This window comes from Micrasema longulum, unplaced genomic scaffold (assembly GCF_059751315.1).
Source record: "Micrasema longulum isolate JH-2025_06_02 unplaced genomic scaffold, ASM5975131v1 h1tg000306l, whole genome shotgun sequence".
NCBI lineage: Eukaryota > Metazoa > Arthropoda > Insecta > Trichoptera > Brachycentridae > Micrasema > Micrasema longulum.
Window position 1 is genome coordinate 285,828 of NW_028277510.1, and position 22,832 is coordinate 308,659.

The 22,832-nt window shown below is 32.2% G+C and overlaps 1 long non-coding RNA gene across 1 annotated transcript in view; it reads right to left on the reverse strand.

The window, feature by feature from the left end:
• The window catches only part of LOC148282659 (uncharacterized), a 163,822-nt gene that overhangs the window by 104,478 nt on the left and 36,512 nt on the right, over positions 1–22,832 (reverse strand). The window contains exon 2 of the long non-coding RNA XR_015822032.1: positions 14,122–14,176. This is a non-coding gene — a long non-coding RNA (uncharacterized LOC148282659). The remainder of the gene's footprint in view (positions 1–14,121; positions 14,177–22,832) is intronic.

Genomic DNA, 22,832 nt, shown 5'->3' on the forward strand with positions numbered 1-22,832 from the left:
TCTATATCTTGTGTTTTTTCCTCAACACTGCATTAAAATGCATTCAGTGATACTTCAGATAAAAAATAATTATTACAGATAGCCGATTTTATTGAATACGTTAATAAAACTAACTTATGCATAACCAAAGTATATGCGTCTTTGCCGATTTGCATTGAAATAATTATATAGCGTAACGTTAAATGACTTATTTTTAGACTGAATGTATTCGAGAGTCATCAATCAATGAAAAACGAAATAAAGCATTTATAATACTGATTCGTTTTGTAAAGCATTTCCCGTTTCACCGGGTAACACATGTTTATTTTATGTTTTATATATCGTTTATATGTTCTTGTTAAACTCTGATTAAACCAATCCTGACGTATGGCTCCGAAACCTGGGTTATGACAAAGAACATTGAGGGAACCATTGCAGTTTTCCAAAGAAGATTCCCCAGAGTTATCTATGGCCCTGTGAGAGAAAACAACCATTGGCGTCGTCGTAGAGAGCTATACGATATATACCGAGCGCCCGATGTAATCAACTCCATCAAGGTGGGACGCTCGAGGTGGGCTGGCCATTTAATTAGAATGCACGACGAAAACCCTATAAAACGCCTAACTCTCTCTGTGCCACAAGGACGACGAAGACCAGGAAGGCCCAAAATGCGATGGATGGACTGCATCAGGGCAGATATGACAATGTTGGAAGTGAGGAACTAGAGTGGAGGAGACTCCTAGATTCAGCCAAGGCCCACCCAGGGCTGTCGAGCTTATGATGATGATGATATCATTTACTGTAAATGATACTGTTATTTCAAATAAAAATATCTAAATAATAAAAAAATAATCTTTTTACTTTTTACATCCGAATCCTAAGAGAAAACAAATTAAGATTTCTTCTAACACTTTTGTTTCGTTTATTTTTGTATGAAATATTTACACGATTTGTTATTTTTTGGTTTGTTGTGTCAAATAATATATTTTTAAAATGATGGTTTATGACATAAAAGAAAAAAATGTAATAGACATAAGGGAAATTATGACTTTTACAATTAACTGCCTTTTTGCTTATGATGGCAGTATCTCTTATTTAACAAATGAGTGTGTGGTCAGGTGTTTTGAGGTCCGGACCACATTCACATAATGAATCTAATGTCAAATTGAGTGGCATTATTTTTTATGACGATTTGACTTATAATATGTATGCAGAAAAGTACACCGCAAGTCGCTGCATCGTGTTGTACGGTGACCGAGTTACAAGTTAGCGCGGATTGTCGATAACCCCAAGGCCCTCAGTGGGAGAGATTAGCAAACAATGCAGAATACTTGTACCAGCTAAACAATGAACAGCGCAACACCTCAATTTAGATAAAAATTATAGTCTACGAGTATATTTTCTAAAACGTATAAAAATTTATCTGAAACAATGTCCGTGTTTAAAATGAACATCCGAAACTGGATTATAATCGAAGAGAAAAGACCACTGTATATGATTGCTACGGAAATAAATATATTATATACATGCTGTATTCATTATTTTCCTTTTATTTTATATGCATATAAATATATTTGTGAATAAACTTAATAATGATAATAAGTTATTATTCTATTCAAATTGAAACATATAATTATGTATTAATATTTTTACTAACTATGAAATTAACACCTTGCTAGAATGAACCTTTCCGAAACTTCTAGATGTGGGTTCTGCAGCGCAGATGAGAAAACAGGAATACGATGCTTTGCATTATAAAAGGAGCCTCATCCTTGGGGGACCACTGGTTAAACCTGAGGATGTTAAAAAGCTCGCTCCCTGCCTTATAGCCCGATACTTTACGGACTTTGCGGACAGTAGCCAGGATCTTTATAGACCTGGGCTTAGAAGGCAAGAACTATTCACGGGGATCCGTCTTAATAGATCTTCATAGGTCGCAGTGACGTCAGGAGCTTGCATAGGACTGACCCCCACCTCTAAGAATAAGAATAAACTAAAAAAATAAATACTGTACCATATGAATGTCAAACAATTATTTTTAATTAGGTTAATCAATTATTAAATTTAATTACGAAATTATCAAAGAATTTTACTACAAAATTTAAATACACGATCTTAACTTTGCTACTCCTTGTCTTATTCAATAACTTATCCATATTTTGTTTCTGATATGTATTTAATTATTAAATTTTTATTTTGTATATTGACATGTGTCAGAATAATTATATGTCAATCTAAGTATTGATTTGTATGTGTGGCGGGTCGACAACGACGGCACGAGCCGAACATTGCCGAACGCCGACGTAGAGCGTACGAACGGGCCAAACCGGCTGGGAGAAAACTACCGGATTCCGACCTCACCGCACGCGTCTTCGAGGCACAAAATTACCGCCAGTTTAGATTTACCAACTTCATTTTATTTTGCCTAATATAGTTATTAGAATCCTTCTTTCAAGGTGTTAGCTTCAGTAGTTTAGTTTCGTGAATAAATCTTTGTGTAAAACGTAAGTACCCTGTTTTACTTGCTCTCATTCTGTGCACCCACATAACTTTGTACATCACAAAATTAGGCCACCAACTAGGTGCCTACATAAAGGTGGTAACAACACCACTAAAGTGGTATACCCCGACGTTTGAACACGAAAACACAACATTAAACAATCAATCACGGTGACCCCATTCAAATTCCATAAAAATTGCGCAAAATTTCAGACAGAAATATCTTCGCTTGACAAAATTGTACAACAATTACTTTTTTTCGGTCGGTACATGAAAAATTTAAAATTTCATTTTTAATTTGATTGCACTTTTAATTTATTTGTAATTAATCAAGGTTAATCTATTTCAAGGTTAACTTATTGTAAGGTTAATTAATTTAGTATAATAGAATTATATTATAATAATTATAATATATAATAGAATTAGATTTTTCAAAGACCGAGCGAATCGAGTGAATTTTTCTGTCGGTAACAATCTTCAATGTAAATGTAACTAATGTAAATGTAATTAATGTAACTAGTGAATTGATTAAACTGTGATTAATTTCTTAACAATATTACTCGGCCGGGATTAATTCAAACAGGTGATTCATAATTTAACTAAAATTATTATAAACAAACATAATATAATACGTTCGAGCGACTCGCTCACCAAAAATCGCACGCCGAGTAATACATTCCTACAACACATATAAATTTTATTTTTTTTATTTTTCTTGAGTCGAACACACAAACAATTCACACGAACATTTACATAGGGTGCCAGATTGAGTAGAGGTACTTACAGGGTACCGGAAAATAATTGTTATTTATAGTTCTTAAATTTTGTTTTTTTTTTTTTTTTTTTTTTTCAAAAATCCGGTACATAATTATTTTTGACAAATATTATAAGGCGAGACAAGCGTGACGTAGGCATCCGAAAGTTTTCTCCTTGTGAACGCACTGCGGGAGTAAGTTTTTTTTTTTACCAGCGAAATCTATCGGAAATATTTTTCAGCTGGCGCAGTCGTTCACAATACTTGCAATTTGTAAAATTTTATTTTTGTAAACAACTTGAAACTATCAAACAAACAGATATTCGGGCGGCTAAGCCGACGAATGTTTAACTTAGTACGTGGACATTAGTATCCATACTTTTTTTCTATATACATTATATTGTGTGACTGTACTATATATGTTTATATTTTTAACCTAGGCTATGCATGTTATTATGTGTTACAGATTTGAAGTTTTACCATAAACATTTTTAAACTTGATATATTGTACAACGGACAATCAAAAGGAATATTAATATTGAGGGGACCACTCAGGCTTGGAGAATACAAATACCTAATAGTTGGAAAATGTGTTCCGCCGTATGGTAAAATAATTATTTAAATTTTCTGTTTTTAATTTTCTTTTCTATAACTTGCACAGTACATACATAACAAATAGTGACTCTGACATTTAAAAAATAAATATTTTTGTTTGAAATTTAAATTTAAATTTAAATTTAAATCTAATAATTTAAACTTAACTTTTTAATACAACTACACTCATTATTGAATACTTTTATTTCAATATTTTAACTTATACTGTAATCATTATTACATACATTTTTCTGAATTTTTTTTTTAAAAACGAATATTTTTAAACTGTAAACAATGGCTAACAAGGACAACACTGACTTGACAAATATCAACACAGCAAACAACATGTTCCACACGGATAGGATTAGCGTTAAACTACCACAGCTATGGGTGAACAACATCGAACTTTGGTTTAAACAGATAGAAGCACAATTCGAGTTGGCAAACATAGTTTCAGAAGACGCACGTTATAGTCACTTAGTGTCAAAACTTGAACAAACGCACATAGAACAAGTTTCAGATATTTTACTCATGGAACCGAACCGAGCAAAATATACGAGGCTGAAGGAAGCTATAATCCAACGCATGGGCTGTCCACAGGACAGAAGGAGAGAAAAACTGTTTTCTTCCTTACAGCTTGGGGATCGAAACCCATCCAGCCTACTTAGAGAGATGCGGACGCTAGCAATAGGTTTACAAATAGACGAAACGACGTTGCAATACTTGTGGATACAACAACTGCCCAAGACGATCCAAGCGCATTTAGCCATAAGCGAAGATGACTGGGATAGGCAAGCGACGATAGCAGATCGCCTAATACAGGTGTACACACAGGATAATGTAGCGGTAGTAGGTACCAACAATAAAAATAACATTTGTAGTTTAGAACAGTCCGTACAAGCTCTAACCCATAAGGTAGAGAGTTTATTTCACACAATCAACAAACAGCATAGTCACAACAACAATAACAATAGATTCAAACACACAACAAGTAACAGCAGTAACAATTTCAATAACAACAAATACAACAACAATTTCAACAAAACAAGCTATAGGGCCAACGGAAATAACAAGAAAACTATTCTTTGTTACTTCCACACAAAATTTGGCGATCAAGCTAAGAAATGCGTCACACCATGTGAATTTAAACCGCATCTAGCTTCAAAAAACTAGATGGTCGAATCATAGCGGAGGCGGCTGATTCAACCAACACAACACGTCTCTTTGTTAAAGATCGTGATACCGGTGTGTCATACCTCGTTGACTCCGGATCGGAAATATCATTAATTCCTAGATCTTTACACAAACGCCATGGAGAAAAGTCTAAGCTAATTCTCTATGCAGCGAACGGGACTACGATCCAGAATTTCGGAGTTACCACGGTAACACTGAATCGTGGACAAAATCGATCAGCACCATACTACTCGGACTGAGGGCCACACTGCGCACGAATGCAGAGCACTCAGTAGCAGAGATGCTGTATGGGTGCAAACTAAAGTTACCAGCAGACATCCTGGAGCAGACGAACGACTACATTGACCCGGACTCCTACACTAGGCAACTGGTAAATTTCATGCAAAACGTCAAACCAAGGCCAGTCGAGCACCACAATAAAGGTAACGTTTTCATCCACCCGGAACTAAAGAGAGCCACACACTTGTTTCTGAGGGACGACAGAGTGTACAAACCCCTGATGCCGAACTACAAGGGGCCCTACAAGGTCATCACCAGGGCGGAAAAGACGGTAACACTGGACGTGGATGGCGAACATAAAAAGGTTTCGCTGGACAGGTGCAAGCCGGCGTTCCAGACAGCGGAAGAACGAGCCAGTCCAGCAGAAACGGAAACACCAACAGAACAACCGGCATACACAACGCGTAGCGGCAGGAGGGTGATACAGCGTCAGTTTTGAAAAACAGATTTCAAAACTTGGAAGGGGGCTGTGTGGCGGGTCGACAACGACGGCACGAGCCGAACATTGCCGAACGCCGACGTAGAGCGTACGAACGGGCCAAACCGGCTGGGAGAAAACTACCGGATTCCGACCTCACCGCACGCGTCTTCGAGGCACAAAATTACCGCCAGTTTAGATTTACCAACTTCATTTTATTTTGCCTAATATAGTTATTAGAATCCTTCTTTCAAGGTGTTAGCTTCAGTAGTTTAGTTTCGTGAATAAATCTTTGTGTAAAACGTAAGTACCCTGTTTTACTTGCTCTCATTCTGTGCACCCACATAACTTTGTACATCACAAAATTAGGCCACCAACTAGGTGCCTACATAAAGGTGGTAACAACACCACTAAATATGTAAGAGTCCCGATTTAACACGGAACTTTCTAGCAAGTCGGGAATAATTACTAATAATACTTGTTCAATGATGAAATTGTGTATTATGTGTGCGTGTGTGTGTCTATAATTTTTTTATAAAAAATTTTAAATGTTTATATTTAATAAATCAAATTTACATTTTTTTATGCATAAAAATAATTATATAATTGAGGCCCGTTACAACAAAAAAAAACCTAATTTTTTTTAAAAATAAAAGAGATGTATGAGGGAGTTATTGATGCCAGTATCGACTGGAATGAGGTATACGACACATTGGATGTAAATGAGGCGGTGCAAAACTTTTATTGTATTGTTGAAGGAGTACTTGATTCTTGTTTTCCTAGAAGGTCTCAGACAACTGGAAGAAGGCGATATCCAAGGTGGTTTTCTGGGGCTATTATTAGGGATATTCAGGTTAAGCATTCCTACCATAAAAGATGGAAAGCTGCGGGCTGTCAGAATGATTATGAAATGTTTGGTAGATTAAGATCTAGCGTTAAACGTGACATTCGATCAGCGTACCGGTCATTTATTTCCAATATGGAAAACAATATTCTCAAAAATACAAATTGTTTTTGGGATTTTATTAAATCTCAAAAGGCAAACGGCGGGAATATTGACACCATGACATGGGGTAATCGAACTGTTCGGGGCGCAGATATTGCGGAAGCGTTCGCAGGTCACTTCAAAACTGTATACAGTAGTGAACCTCCGCTTCTTGACGTTAACGCTGCTAAGCGGTGTACTACGCAAAACGGTGCACAATCTATTGTTATTCCAAATATCAATGAGAAAGACGTAGCTACGATCATAGATAGATTGAATAATACCAATTCTCTTGGCCCAGATTTTTTACCGACGTTCTTTTTTAAAGGATGCGTAGATTTTTTAAAGGGGCCGCTTTGTTTTTTATTTAATTTGTCATTAAATACAGGAGTCTTTCCAGAAATTTGGAAGATATCTAAAGTTACTCCTATACACAAGAGTGGCTCTAAGTCATCCGTAGAAAACTATAGACCTGTAGCTGTACTTTCAGCGCCAGCTAAGGTATTTGAAATTTTAATAAGTAAAATCATCGCTTCTCGAGTCGAGCCATTTATAATAGATGAACAGCATGGGTTCAGGAAGGGTCGCTCGGTTGAAACAAATTTAATGATATTTACAGACTATATTACGGCTGCATTAGATGCAGGACATCAGGTTGACTGTTCATATAATGACTTTGCCAAAGCCTTTGATACAGTCGATCATGATGTTATGTTAAACAAGCTGAGTGAGATCGGTTTCTCGGATGGAATGCTAAAATTAATGGCGAGCTACCTCCGAAACCGAAATCAATACGTTTCACATGGCTTGTTTGCATCAAAATTTTTTAATACTTACTCAGGTGTTCCCCAGGGATCCAACTTGGGTCCATTACTGTTCTCTATTTTTATCAATGATATTAAAAAAGTTGTAGTCAAATCGCGTTTTTTATTATTCGCGGATGACTTAAAACTATTTTTGAGGGTTAAAACTTTGGATGATTTTCGTTCTCTCCAAACGGATATATTAAACGTATCTGAATGGGGAAGACGAAATAAATTATTGTTCAATATTTCAAAATGCTCAGTTATGTCTTTCACCAGGGCCCACAAAACGCTATTCTTCCGCTATGGAATGAATGACCAGAATCTTATGCGGATTGCGAAGGTTAAAGATCTAGGCATCACTTTTGTGAGTTCCCTGACATTTCATGATCAGATCGAAACAGTTTGTAGTAGTTCATTGAAGATGTTAGGATTCGTCTTGCGTACTGCTAGGGTTTTTGGTAGTACACGAGTACTGAGAATTCTTTATAACTCGTTGGTGCGAAGTAGACTCGAGAGTGGCTCGATGATTTGGGGACCGTGTGAGTTGAAGTACTCTCTTATGGTGGAGAGGGTTCAGAAGAAATTTCTTCGGTTTCTCTACATGAGGGAGTGCGGATATTATCCATGGCTTTATCCCACTGAGTTTCTCCAGGGTATGCTTGGTTACAGCAGTTTGAAGACTAGAAGGAATGTGTTTTTAACAACGCACTTCTTTCGATTGTTGCGCGGTATTATTGACAACCCTGAAATTATGCGGAGCATTAGCTTTTCTGTTCCTGATAATTACCTTAGACAGCGTCAACATAGACTGTTTCACATTCCAATATACAGGACCAACCTGCCAATGGTTATGCCTGTTGGAAGGGCTATCTCTATGTTGAACAATATCACTTTGGACATTGACATTTTTCACGTCTCTGAGGGAGTTTTTCGTTACAAGATTCTCTTACTTTTTTAACATATTATTCTTTGGATATTATGTATACTAATGTGTTTTTTTTACATATACCTAATTTTACCTAATTATTTCTATATGTATGAATTAAGATATTTTATTTTGTAATGTACATATATATGAATAAATAAATGATAAATGATAAAAAATGAAATGCCAAAATAAACTGTACACACCTAAATAATAACGTAATTCAAAACCGTCTCTAAATTTTGCAACAACTGGTTTTTATAATACTACTTGACACACCCAACTGAGAATTTTCCGTTGAGTTAGTGAAGTATAATTAGAAATCTATCAATTTTTTATTCAAAGCTTTTCATAAATATCTCAGTAACTCATTCAATAGAGATTTCTTAGTTTGCTTTTAATACCCTCATATGAATTGCGTTCGATGTGACATCATAAACACACAAGAAACATTTTAAGCGTACGGTTGATTATGGCTATGTTTTGACTGAGAAGACTTAATTCGGTGTATACTCCTACAATACACGCTCGTGGGATGCAATATCTGCATTCTGCTCTCTCCGTCAGTGTGAGCGTGTGCAGTGTGCAGGCGAGCGTGTATATGCAATATGCACACAATACACACATAACGTCACGGCATTGTTCACACATCTCACACTCACAAGACATTCTGAACGTAACGACCAAAGACGTGTAAACCAATGGGATAAAGTTAAAATACGTTTCACCATTATTTTTTTAATTTTATTTTACATAAACGGCATAAATTGCCTTTAACATATTTTGAACATAAATATGTTTTTTTTTTTTAAATACGTAGGTATATAAAAACATAACAAAAAAATATAAAATTTCATAACTATAACAATAGTAAAAAGTAGGTGAATACACATAATAACCAAAAATATTAACGAAATAAATACATAAATATGAAAAAATAAAAAGAGGAAAAACATTTTTTAATTAAAAAAATTTTTTAAGAAAAATATTGCGAGGGAAAAAAAGAAATCAAACTTGTTTTTTAACTATCAAGTCCAGAACCAAATATATCAGCCGTGTCCTCATACTGATTGCCATATCTATGGAGCCTAGGGATAGGCGAGTGCATGTGATAGTTGGTCCTAGAACTTGCAGAACAAAAAGGAGATCTGTGGCGGGTATGTCGACCAGGTACACGGAAACACACCAACTCCAGCAAATCAGGACAGTCAATTAATGAATTGATCACTTTAAAAAATACTATTAGGTCAGTTAGGATTCTTCTATCAGAAAGTCTCAAAAGATTTGCTGAAGACAACAATTGATTATAATTAAATAAAGCAGCTGGAATGTGAAGTTTAAAATGATATATTTTAGAAATTTCTTCTGGACGCGCTCGAGTGAATCAGAATGTACCTGATAATGGGGCGACCAGACTGGAGAAATATATTCTAAATGACTTCTAGCCAGGGAGCAATAAAGTGACTTGATTGGTGTGATACTTTCAAATTTCTTAAGCTAGGGTTTCCTAGGACAGCGGTGGCCGTATCTTAACGGCCGTAGTGAACGGTGATGCGGTGGACAGCCGTCGTAACGGTAATTAGAGAGTTGTTTCCTAGGAAAACGGTGTTGATAACACCGTTAAAAAATAAAACCACTCTCTAGCCACCTCTACGACGGCTGTCCAACGCATCACTGTTCACTACGGCCGTAAAGATACGGGCACCGCTGTCCTAGGAAACCCTAGCTTTAGTAAGTATTATATGAGGGTATTAGAAGCAAATTTAGAAATCTCCATCAAAAACGAAAAATTAGTTATTAACGCCAAAATAAACTATACATAAATACTTGCCTATCTAAATAATAGCGTAATTGAAAACCGTCTCTAAATCTTGCAAAAATTGATTTCAATTATACTACTTGACACCACAAACTTGGCATTCTCCATTGGGTTGGTGAAGCATAATAAAATAATGGTGAAGCAAAGTCAAATTACAAAGAACACCAACCTATAATAATATTATTGACATAGTTTCCACAATATTATCTAAAGATATAAAACTATAAAGCTTCATTAATTATCTTACAATACATACATGTATGTCATTAAATACTTACTATGTTGTAATTTTTTTAGAAATTCATATATAGTTACCTAAATTCACCATTACCTATTAAACACGTAGCCTTGCCCTTAACTATTGCTTTGAAAAATTTTTTTAAAAAAATAAACAAATGGTTGCTTTCTTATGCAGGGGAAGAGCGAGGGGGGTGCGGACGTGCGGTTGACGATGTATCAGACTCCCCCCTCTTCGTGTCTCCCCTGCAGAAGCAAGCAACCATTTGTTTTTTTTCTATATTTTATTTTTTAAGATTTTAGTCGTTATAAATTATTTTTTTATGTGCCAATATGTCTTCTTGCTCATACTGATCATCGTGGTTTCGGATGTACCAAAGTTTAAAGAACACCCTGTATACAAATCGTTGTACAAGCTAACTTAAGAAATATTTTTTTTTAAATATGTATTTATATATATTTTTTTTTTTTACTTCAAAGCCTCTCATTGAAAAATATAAGATGTTTAAAGTTTAAAAAATCACAAATTTGTCTCTTCTGAAAGTTGAGTTTTTGGAGATTCTGTGGTTTACCCCTCGTATACATAATGAAGAACTTCAGCCTTACTATACATTTTTTTTAATGGCTCAGTTAAATAGTCATGTATTTACAAATAAACACACCACTAAACTTTCTTATTAGAAATTAAACATAAGAGACAGCTAGTTTCCACTGTTTCATTTTACCAGATAACAAAAAAAAACAATCATAGTTTTTTTGCTGATAATCCTCTTTCCTGAATAAAAAAATAAGAACTGTTAGTTTTTAAAGCGGTGTTGAGAATAAGCTTCCCTCGTAACAATAATAAATATTTTAACCTTTAAATAGCTGAATGATGTTTATTATTGATTGATGATACCGTCCTCATGTTTCGAGCCCATGCACGAGATTCACAACTCGACAAGTGCATATTTAGTCAATGTGCGTGCAAATTACATACATATTTAAATTTATAAGTGAAATTCAAAGAAACGTACATAAGAACATTAATTAAATATTTTTTTAAAATTATCTTAATAGAATGCTTATATAATCCGCCTCTTAAAAATGTTTTCTCTCTGTTGCAACAAATTAAGATGAAAATAATTCCCAAGGGGGTAGAGGTATAAAAAAAATGAAGCAGTTATTTTTAAATAGTTATTCATTCAAAACAGTTAACACAGTTATTTTTTTGAAATAGTTGAAATCGTTTTTAACTGTTGCTGAAAACAAAAACTAGTCAGGATATTACTTGTTTCTAAAAGCAACCGAGACTGTTTTAATAAAAAAGCTGTTTTTTTTTTAAGAGTAGTGCCTCCCTCAATAAAAAAAAACTCTTTAGGGTACGTGAGACTGTTTCTTAAATAACAGTTTAAAGCAGCGTGGGTCATTACAAACAACAGTTTAATTAACTTTTGTGAAAATGTTTCAGCAGTTGCTCGTACTAGATTTTTTTCCCATGCTTCTGTAAACAACAGAAACAGTTTGTTTATTTTTTATTTATACATAAAGTAACATATATTAAAAAATAAATAAAGGATCCCTAACTCTATGAGCCCAACAGCCCCGTGTTGAGTTGGAGATACAACAAACGAAACGGTTTGATTTGTGAAACAGTAATTGTTACTGCTATTCATTTTAAATAACCGAAACGCCAATCTCTATAGGGAGTTAAATCCAGCCTATAAACATTTGGACATACTTAAAACATTTATGATAAAAAAAATATGCTACATTTACAATAAAAAATTTAACAATTAGCAAATTTTTATTATAAAAGTTTATCTATGTCCAGGCGGATGAAAAATATATTTATGTATGTAAAATGGAACTTAAAACCCTGGATACGAGTCGATGGCTGCTCTCAGGTAAAAAATCCTAGATAGTAAAATCAGGTGGAGATAAGTCAGCCTCATTGTTTAGTGGCTGACACATTCGCCAACCATTATTGACGTTCTGGGTTCGAACTGAACTAAACTCTGAACTGAGCAAAAATTCGTCTCAAAAAAGAAAAGCTGACAGTCAAATTATGTTCGTGTCTTAGTACTTATATTAAAATTTCATCTGAATAGACCAACATTAGGCAGAATGGTGAATTTCACGCAGTGTGTAAAGTGATCCCTTAAACCATTGAATGAGAGGTCATAGCGCCGTAAATGCCTAGATTTACATATTCTCCAATAATTGTTTCATACCGTTTAAGATCTACAAATCATTTGAGATATAGGTCAATTATTTTTTTTTTGTGTTTTAGGCCTAGAAAGCAAAATAATAAATATCACTGTACATTTCTTAATATTCTATTTAGTTGGGTTAAAAAAATATATTAAAAAATTACTATTAAGGCCTTACTTATAATCCTAGTATAAAGTTACGCCTAGCCATCGTGGTAAAATAAGGATGGAAATGCCATCTTTATTCCACCACCATAATAAGGATGGTATTCCCATCCTTATTCTGCCACTATACCTAGGCGTAACTTTATGCCAAGTTGATAAGTATCTATGTTTCAGCACTAAATTGCAGTAAAATCACCACCTGGCGGACAAAACGTAAAGCTTTAAAAATCCTGAAAGGTTCTAAACATGGGTAACTTTACAGTCTTAGCAAAGACGCGCGGAGAAATGTATTTTATAGTTCATGAAAATGGTCAATAGATGGCCGAGACACAGTGAATGCTTCAAAAAAGATGGCGTCGTAATAGCAGCTGATTTATGTCAACAGAACAAAATCAATATTACATTAACGGTAAAGCTATTGCCATAAAATTGTTATATGTAGAGTTATTGCCATAAAGTTAGCCGAAGAATACTTTTAATATTACACATGCTAAGTTTTCTTATTTTCTATCGTAAAAATGACGTTGTTGTGTATCGTAAAAACGCCGATAAAATATATTTCTATATTGAAAGGCATTGAATGGTGTTACATATTTGTTACACGTGCTCGATTTTTTAATAATGATTATCTCAGGCGTAATAACACGTATTGCAGTTTGGCGGGAATCAAATAATTGTTCAAAAGAATGCTTATGTAAAAAATTCAGTAAAAAATATATATAATTTACTGCATTATAAATGTGATGCATTAAAGTAGGCAGATTATATTATTGTAAAATCACCATAATTTAAAATTCTGCATAACTAAGGTTCAATGTCGCATTATCACTTTTTTGGAAAAATCACCTTATACGTATTATTTATATGCTAATAAGATCCGATGTCTTGCAGAGCACCCGCTGGCACAGCGCGAATTTAAACTGTGTAACTCGGTTATAAGCTTAAACTATACCCTGTCTGCGTTATCTATAAGTGTGAAAGCACTACAATCAATGATATGAATCATAAACCTATATATATATATATATATAACATGAATCAATTTTGAAATTTATATTTTACATTTTTCTGCCGAAATAAAATAACCTAAATACTGCAATGTTTAAATGTTGCATGTTTGAATATTATACAAACGTTACCATAAAGGTTTGTTATTTCAAACCCATAAAAAAATATGTTCAACTTAATGAAAATAACAATGTTTTCAAATAATGAAAATAACAATGTTTTCAAATAATGAAAATAACAATGTTTTCAAATAATAAAAACACTTACCACGGTCTCAGGTCCAATTCAGAATGTCCATTTTCTTTGAGAGGCTTTCACGGTCCTGAAAAGGAATAAAACAATAATTTTTAAAACGTATTTAACTTAATAGATTTTATTCGACAATGCTTCATTTTTTATGCTTCTCAAATAAAGACATCTTCAAATTAATACTGCAACAAAAAATATTTGAGACAGGTGTTTAAAAAATTGTATAGAAAAATACTGGACAGTTTTATAATTCTATGTAAGATTTCTCCAAATCACTGCACTAGCAATCACTTATGCTATGTTCGTAACCTCCTTGCTTAATTTTTCTACCCCTTTTCATTTTTTTATGTACATATTTAATTAAATAGTATATATTGCGAAAGCGATGAAACCGGTATACCTAAAATATATTGTTTGTGATGTTTTATTAATATTTAAAGCATTAACATTGTGGTCAAACGTTTTACTAAATGTTATTAAATATTTGCATATAACCACATAACAACTTTCCTATGACCACTGGGTTCGAGACGTACCCGTCTCTTTGCCAGGACACCAATTAAACCAACATGCAAAACCCACCACACAGCCTTTTAACATACCACATCATACGATGTACCATTGTAATGGTCACCCTAAACCTCCCTCCTTTTTCAACTATTTCTCACACAATATAAAATATTTCCATAACCTAATTAGTTCATGCAATGGTTGCTTATTAAAATGCATGACTGTTGTTTTTTTTTATTTTTATGCAACAACTATAGTAAAGGTGTATAGTGGGTTTTGCTTGTTGGTTTAATTGGTGTCCTGACGAAGATAAGGGTACGTCTCAAAACCGGTAGCCATAGAAAAGTCGGTAAGTGGTTATATACAAATATTTCATTACATTTAGTATATATCACCTATCACGTCTGAGATCACCTGATACATTTTACCTTCCAATTTTTACAAACAATATGGCACATTTTAACCCTCTTGCAAGTACGTTAAGACTCAAATACAAAATAGAAAAAAAAAATAACATTGACATTTATCATGATAGAACAAATAATTATTAAAAAAATATTACTTTGTGTCTTAAATCAAATGCCTAATCTTTATTTTTGTGTATGTAAATTAATTTTAGTTTATTTTATTACATCTTATATGTTCTTATTTTCTCTTTTCTTTTCTAAAAAAAAAAGTATTTTCGTATATTTAACTCAATTCTATTTCTTTAACTCAATCTTTATTCTTATCTTTCACTAAACTTAATCTTTATTATTACTTAAATCGATTTTACATACTTATTTTATATAATTTATGAAAAATGGTGGAGTTTTATAATTGAGGATATATATTAAGATTGTAATGCTTACTTAAAAAATGTATGTATTTTGTATATCCTTGTTGAACTTCCGAAAAAAATAAAAAAAATAAAAAATGTTTTTTGTTTATTCATATAAAGATACATTTTACCAAAAAAATAATGACGTATCCCTAATTCTATAAAGCCAAGAGCCCTGCAGGCTTATTCTTTCACAATTTCGTTTCGTAAGTTCGTTCGTTCGTCATATATCCATCTCATTCTAACGCAATCAAAACCATATTTTGCTTCCGTTCCCTCTCATGCGATACGAATGAATTTACGAAACGAATTAGTTACAGCGTAAGGCCATTGTGTTGAGTTGGGATACAAATTCAATTGATTCATAACGTCTTAAGAATAAATATAAACTTTTAATAACATCATATATTTTGATATACTTCAAGACTCACAATTTTATATCAATCTATAAGGTGGTTGATAGGTTTCCCCATTGAGGTTTAAAAAAAAACAGATAATTTTTTATAATCCTTGTTCAATAAGTTCAATAAGTCACATACATACAATACTCACCCATACACATATACACACATCCTCACCCACCCTGACATGTACAATAATAACACTGATACACTAAAACAAGTACTTAACATAAATATAATTATGTTATGATAAAAGTTATCCTCATAATGTAATTGAGACACATTATATATATTTATATATATTTTTACCTACATATTTAAACCATTGTATACATTCTATAATGTGTTTTGTTTTTACGAGACAAATATAAATTAAAATAAAATAATAAACTTTGTATCAAAATTTATTAAAATTGTTTAAACATAAGGCTTTTATTCTTTTATTTCTTAGGGTAACTCATTGTTCAATTTTAAACTCCTATACAATGAGTTTGGAACCTCTGTTTTTCTCCTAATTGGTAGATTTTTTTATTTTTATCTCTAGCTCCGTGCGCATGGTATTATAGGTTAAATTTTATTACATATTTGATTTTACCTCTTACTTATTTTATGAGTACATCGTAGCAATTTATTTAATTTTTTGCTTTACCGTGAGAAAGTAAATTTCTTTATGCGTTCTTTCTACATTTAAATATATATTTGTTTCTAGTATTAGCCTCATTGTATTATTCTGAATTCCTCTTCATTACACAAAAAGAGTATCGACAAACATAAATAATTTTTTTTTTTATTATTTATTGGGGATATCAACAGTAATACATGTAATACAAATATAACAAATAACATATACAGAGAATAAAACCAATGACAGATATCCACAGAAATAAATACGTGCAGAGATATTATCGTTTTATATAAACGAATACTAGTGTTCATATCTTTCACATTTCTAAATCTTCACATAAATGTTTTTTGGTACGTTTTGGGAATGTGTACTCAATTTAAATTTTCTGTCTTAGTATACTCCAGAGAGTCAAGTCAAGCATTATGCTAATACGATGTCAAAAAATCAATAATCTCAATTTCGTCATTTTTGCAAATAGTAACTTTTACTTGTATAACCACGATATGGTATGTTTTTTTTTAGTAGCGTTTCTTGAAGGTGGCTAGAGAAGGTGCATTTTTTATATGAAGAGGTAGCTCTTTATGTATTTTTTTAGTTTAGGTGGGCTTTGTATCAAAACTAACTTTATCCGATGAATAATGTTAGTTTTGACGCCAACGCTCATTTTGTATAGTGCTTTTCTATGGTTAAAAGTTACACAAAGTATAGATAGTGCCAAAAAGTTTTTTTTTCAATTTACGCATATTTTTTTAATGTTAGTTTTGATTCTAAACTACTCGTTTATTTAACAATGTTTTGAGTATGTCCAAATGCTTTGCAAACTGGTTAGATTTCCTCTCTAGGGAGTTATTCACAAAATTCAACAGATGGAAGAGTTGAGAAAAAGTGGATGTTCAAACATAGGCAGAATGGTGAATGTTACACAGTGAGTAAAGTGGCCACTTAAACCAGCCAATGACAGGTCATAAGTCCTGTTAATGCCTAGACCGCCATATATTTTCTTCACGAAAATGTTTGCCCTCTCTGTTGAAACAAATTGCGGCCTCCATGGTGTAGTGGTCAAGACGCTTGACTCACGCACGGAAGGTTCCGGGTTCGATTCCCGGTGAGAACACAAAAATTAAAATGTGATTTTTCTCAAGCCTGGGTGCTCTGTGATGTAATTCACCACTGTAATTAGGCCTCCTGGCCTGTTGTGGTGCAAAAAAAAAAATGTAAAAAAAAAAAAAAAAACTTGAAATACTCTTATATTGTTACTCCTCGGGGTATATTTTTTCTATTAATATTCATGTATTTTTGTTTTTTAGATATTTAATTTATTCACTTTTCACCATTTCGAAACATTTTGTAAATCATAATTTATGTTATTTATTACTGTAACGTAATCATTTATTAATATTACAAGGAAACTTAAATGTATCTGATTCTCTAATAAATATAGGTTCTGGACTTAATAGTTATAAAACGAAACTGATTTATTTTTTTCTCTCACAATATTATTCTTAAACTTTTCTCTTTTTTCGAAAATATTTTTTTTTGCTTTTTCATATTTATGTGCATATTTTGTAAATATTTTTGGTAACTTAACTGTATTTACTTGTTACTATTGTTATTAAATTTTATCATTTTTATTACGTATTTATATATGCATATATATGTACATTTGAATTTTTTTCTTCGTGTTTATGTTCAATGCATATGTTGAAGGCAATTTATGACGTTTATGTGAAAATAAATAAATAAATGTAAATACCAGAAATACCGTTTATAAATGAGGAAATTGTGAGGATTATTAATGTTTTTATATGATGATTGACGAATAAATCATTAAACAATCGTTTAGCTAATATAACTGTTTAATGATAATCAATTGGTGATAAACTAATATAATATATGACATGGCATTTGTGCACTGGCATCGTACAAAAATAAGCTTATATAAAATAATAGCCATGTGAGTTAGATAATGTATGGAGTTGATTGAATAATAAAGTTATGCGGATTACTGTTGCTATGCAGCAGATCCGAGTACTCGTAATTCGTAATAGTGCATAATAGTGATGAAAATTATTGCTATTCTATATGCCAGCGAATTAAATTACTTAGCACCAAAAATGCTATTGCTACGTAAAATTACGGTCAGATTTCATGAATTGGATCAAAGCTTTTTCAGGATATATATCTCAATCTTGTAAGATCTTTCGAGTCCTTTCAGACTTTATTTCGTTTTTTAAGGAAGATTTCTTCTTTCCATGTTCCCATCTTTAAGATTTTATATATTCCTTTTCCTAATTATTTGTTTATCTCGGTTAGGATATGGGTCTAAATATTTGTATGAAAGTTGTGCGTTTAAATAAAACACATATCTTTGTTTAAATTTTTATCGTTTACTTTTTGTGCTGTTACATGTTCACTTAATTGACATACTTACAAGTTCTTCGCTCGATGTATAATTATTGCGTTTTTTTTATTGTAAAATTTCAAAATCATTCTTATGTTGCTGAATTTCCACTCGTCAATGCGCCTTGTAGCTGCAAGACTCTTTGTGATGTTAGCTATCATATTATATAAATCATATTATGTAAATGTTATCAACTATCAAATATCTAAATTTAGTAAACGGGGTCTGGAATTTCAACCGTCCATGTGCTCAGTAGCAGCAAGACTTGTTGTAATCTAACTTCTATTTTTATAAATTTGTTTTTTATTTCGTTTTTTTAATTATCACTTCAACTCTAAACTTTATTGTCAAAACAACATTAAAAAATGTAAATAGGGGCTAGATTTCTTACTGTCCATGCGCTCTGTAGTTGCAAGACTATATATATTCTAGCTCGTATATATCATCACTGTTATATATCATAATTGGAGACGAGGAACTAGAATCCAAACCATCCATGCGCTCTGTAGCTGCAAGACGTGCTGGGATATTTATTTATTGTACAGCGCCCTTGCGGTGATTTTCACAAAAAAAGCACTATATAAATTATTCAAACATACATGTATGTATTTATTGATTATAGTAATAATATATATTACATCCCCCTTGCAATAACATAGTTTTAAAACAGAGGACAAAAATATTTAGTGTGTCTATTTCCAAATATAAGAACAGGATTTAAGAATTGAAGAAACCTATTTTTAAAGTGCTTTAACCAGACAATATTATTTTAGTTGGTCGAGAGAAAGTTGCAACTTTTAGTTGTGAATTTAAAATCGTTCGTTTGAAGCGTTGTTTTATATATATATTACTAGTGGACCCGACAGACGTTATCCTGCCCGAACGATGGCTTGCCTGCTATTAGCTGGTTGAACAAACTTTTTGGACTTTTTTGCGCTATTTATATATTCGTAATAAGAGTTAGTTTTTCGTTTTATCTCCTCATGTGATTGGCTAAGAGGCCTTGTCGTGCTCCAATCAAAATCATGAAAAAAACACTGCTCTAGTGCCATAATTTGGAGAGAAAATACGGTAATACGTCGGAAGAAAAGTCAGACCGTGTTTTACCCTGAACCTTCTAAAACTATGACACTCAATTCATGCCCAACGCGAATTTAGTCATTCTTTAACCGCCAGCCGTGTTTTGATGCGACCTTGACATTTAATTCGAAACCAAAGAAATGAAAATAAAAATGATTGATTGTGTCGTAAAAACGTGCGAAAACTATCCGGATAAAAGGAAAAGACTTTTCATTGATAAGTAGGTACCAAGATACTTGTATTAAATTAAATTTTAAAATTAAAAATTATTAATATTCAAATATTGAATTTAAGTAGATTCTTGTTTATGGTTGAATTCCAAAACATAAATAATTGATTTTTGAATACATAATTGTGCAAATGTCAAACTCTGGTCTACTTAAAAACAGTGGTGCATTTTTTGTAAGAGTTTTTAAAAAATGCTTGAAATGTCAGTTGAAATAATTAAGGATTACTAAAAATCAATTGAAATAAGATAATATATAGAAATTAATCAATTAATTATCCATTAAAGATAATTGTTGTTTGCAAACGATAAAATACAAACTTTTTTAAAATGCAAAAAAATAAATTCTCCGAATTTTTAATATATGCATTATAAACGAATGCAGCCCTGGAAAATTGATGAAAACACATATATGCTTCTAACTATTTTCCACGCAACATATTGAAGATTTTATTATTTGTAAACCTTGAGGACGTAAATAAGATTTTTTTTTCAAAAAACCAGTGAGTAAACTCATTCCCGGTGAGAACACAAAAATTGAAATGTGATTTTTCTCAAGCCTGGGTGCTCTGTGATGTAATTCACCACTGTAATTAGGCCTCCTGGCCTGTTGTGGTGCAAAAAAAATGTAAATAAAAATAATATAAAAATAATACAATATAACAATATATATATATATATATATATATATTTACTTACTTGCGTAGAAAATGACATATTTATAAATGTGGCCTTCGTTTAGACAACTTTAAAGGATAAAAAATAAGTAAAGCTATTAACCAAAAATATCCCTAAATAAAAAAACAATTAAATTTAACTTCCAATTCCACTTTTAAAAATATTTCCGTTATGATTTGTATAATTTTCATTCTCTCTCTTCCTTCTGTTCTTTTATTTTCATATATTATCATGTAAATAGTAACGTAAGTTTTTTCAAAGTTAGTATAAGTCCTGACGACGAGGTAGTAACCTCGAGACCAGTCGACATATAACTAAAAATTAAATAAGTTTTTATACAAATTTATAAAATGATTGTACATTTTAATTTTAATAATTTTTTAAGTATTTCATTATTATAAATATAATAATAAAATACTTACGTTAGAATGAATTCCTCACTAGGAAATCCCCTACTAAGGAATACATTTTACAAGTTTTTTTTTTACTAAGAACAGTATTTTTCTACAATTATATACAGTGCGCTGTTGCTAAAAGACAAATTATTGTCACAACTTATTCTGACCGAGTGACCATAATTTCTTGCATGTTAAAATATTCTATTTTTTACGTTTTAAAGTTTAAGTGTAAACACTTTAAATAAATGCAGTTATAAATGTGCTTAATTGTAAATTAATTTTTCCGATAAATTTATGTGAAAAATTTATTTCAAAATATTTATATTGTTTCTTAAATAAAATCCCCCGAATGTACCCCTAAATGTCCCAGTCGGCGATTGAGATCGTACATATTTTATCTTCCAACCTTCAATAATAATATGGCGCACTTTAATGCATTATCACGTATGTTAAGATTGTATAATAATGTAGAAAGTAATGCTGATATTGATTTCTTTCCACGATACATTGAATAATTATAGAAAAACTGTAACGCAATTTATAAAATCAAATAGTCACTTAGTAATAACTTTTATAACAATCATAGAATTCAATTAAGCTAGCCAATTAAAAAAAAATGTTTTGTTTTCTTTATTTGTGCATGCTGTGTTCACATATAATTAATGAACAATATCTAAAATAACGATTTGTGATTATTATACCAATGTCATATGAATTGTTTGTTGTTTGTGAACCAAAATAAATAAAATTAATTAATCAAAAGGTTTTAGTAAACACTAAAGTAAAGGAAGCAAAAATAAATATGTAGATTTTGTGGCCATTTTCAAATTTCAAATACACGTGCTTAAAAATGTAAATAAACGTGCTTGAAAATGTAAACTGTTACATAAAATGTCGTCAGAATAGTGTGCAATAAGCTTCAACTGATTCTGAGGAATATTCCATTGACTGCGACCTTGGCCGCTGTGTCTCTCTGTCATAGGAGGGGGAGGGGACACGAGATGACAGAAGTGCAGGTATAATTAGAAGGTAATTTCAACCCACAACAGTTCTGTTGTCCCTCAATTGACCGCAATAAAGGCAAACGTATACAATTCATTCTAAAACTTCACAAATAAACATACCTAACAACAATTTATTCAGAGCCCGTATCAGAACACAAAGAAAATTTTATGCACGGAATATGGAAGTCAGGACGTAAACCCCGTAAATGCCTGTACTTTGTCTAAACCGTGTTCCGTATAAAATGATTACTTTTAGCGACTCCTGGAACCTGGAACCATATTACAATGTGCCGACAACATATTTTCCGATATTCGTCTTTGTCGATGTCGTGAATTCGAATTTTCATTCTAACATTGTCGGAAATATGAAACCAAATTAAGATTTAAAAAAAATTGGAGTATCAAATTCGAGTTGACTATTTCGGCAACAATTAACAAATTATTTATTAGCCACCAGCTAATAGAGTCGCCCATGCGGAAAAAAACAATTATATGATTATTAACTACGAATTTAGCTACAGTTTACAGCAATACAAAGGGGCGTATGTACTCAGATCGAGAATCGTAAGCGCAAACCGAAACCGTC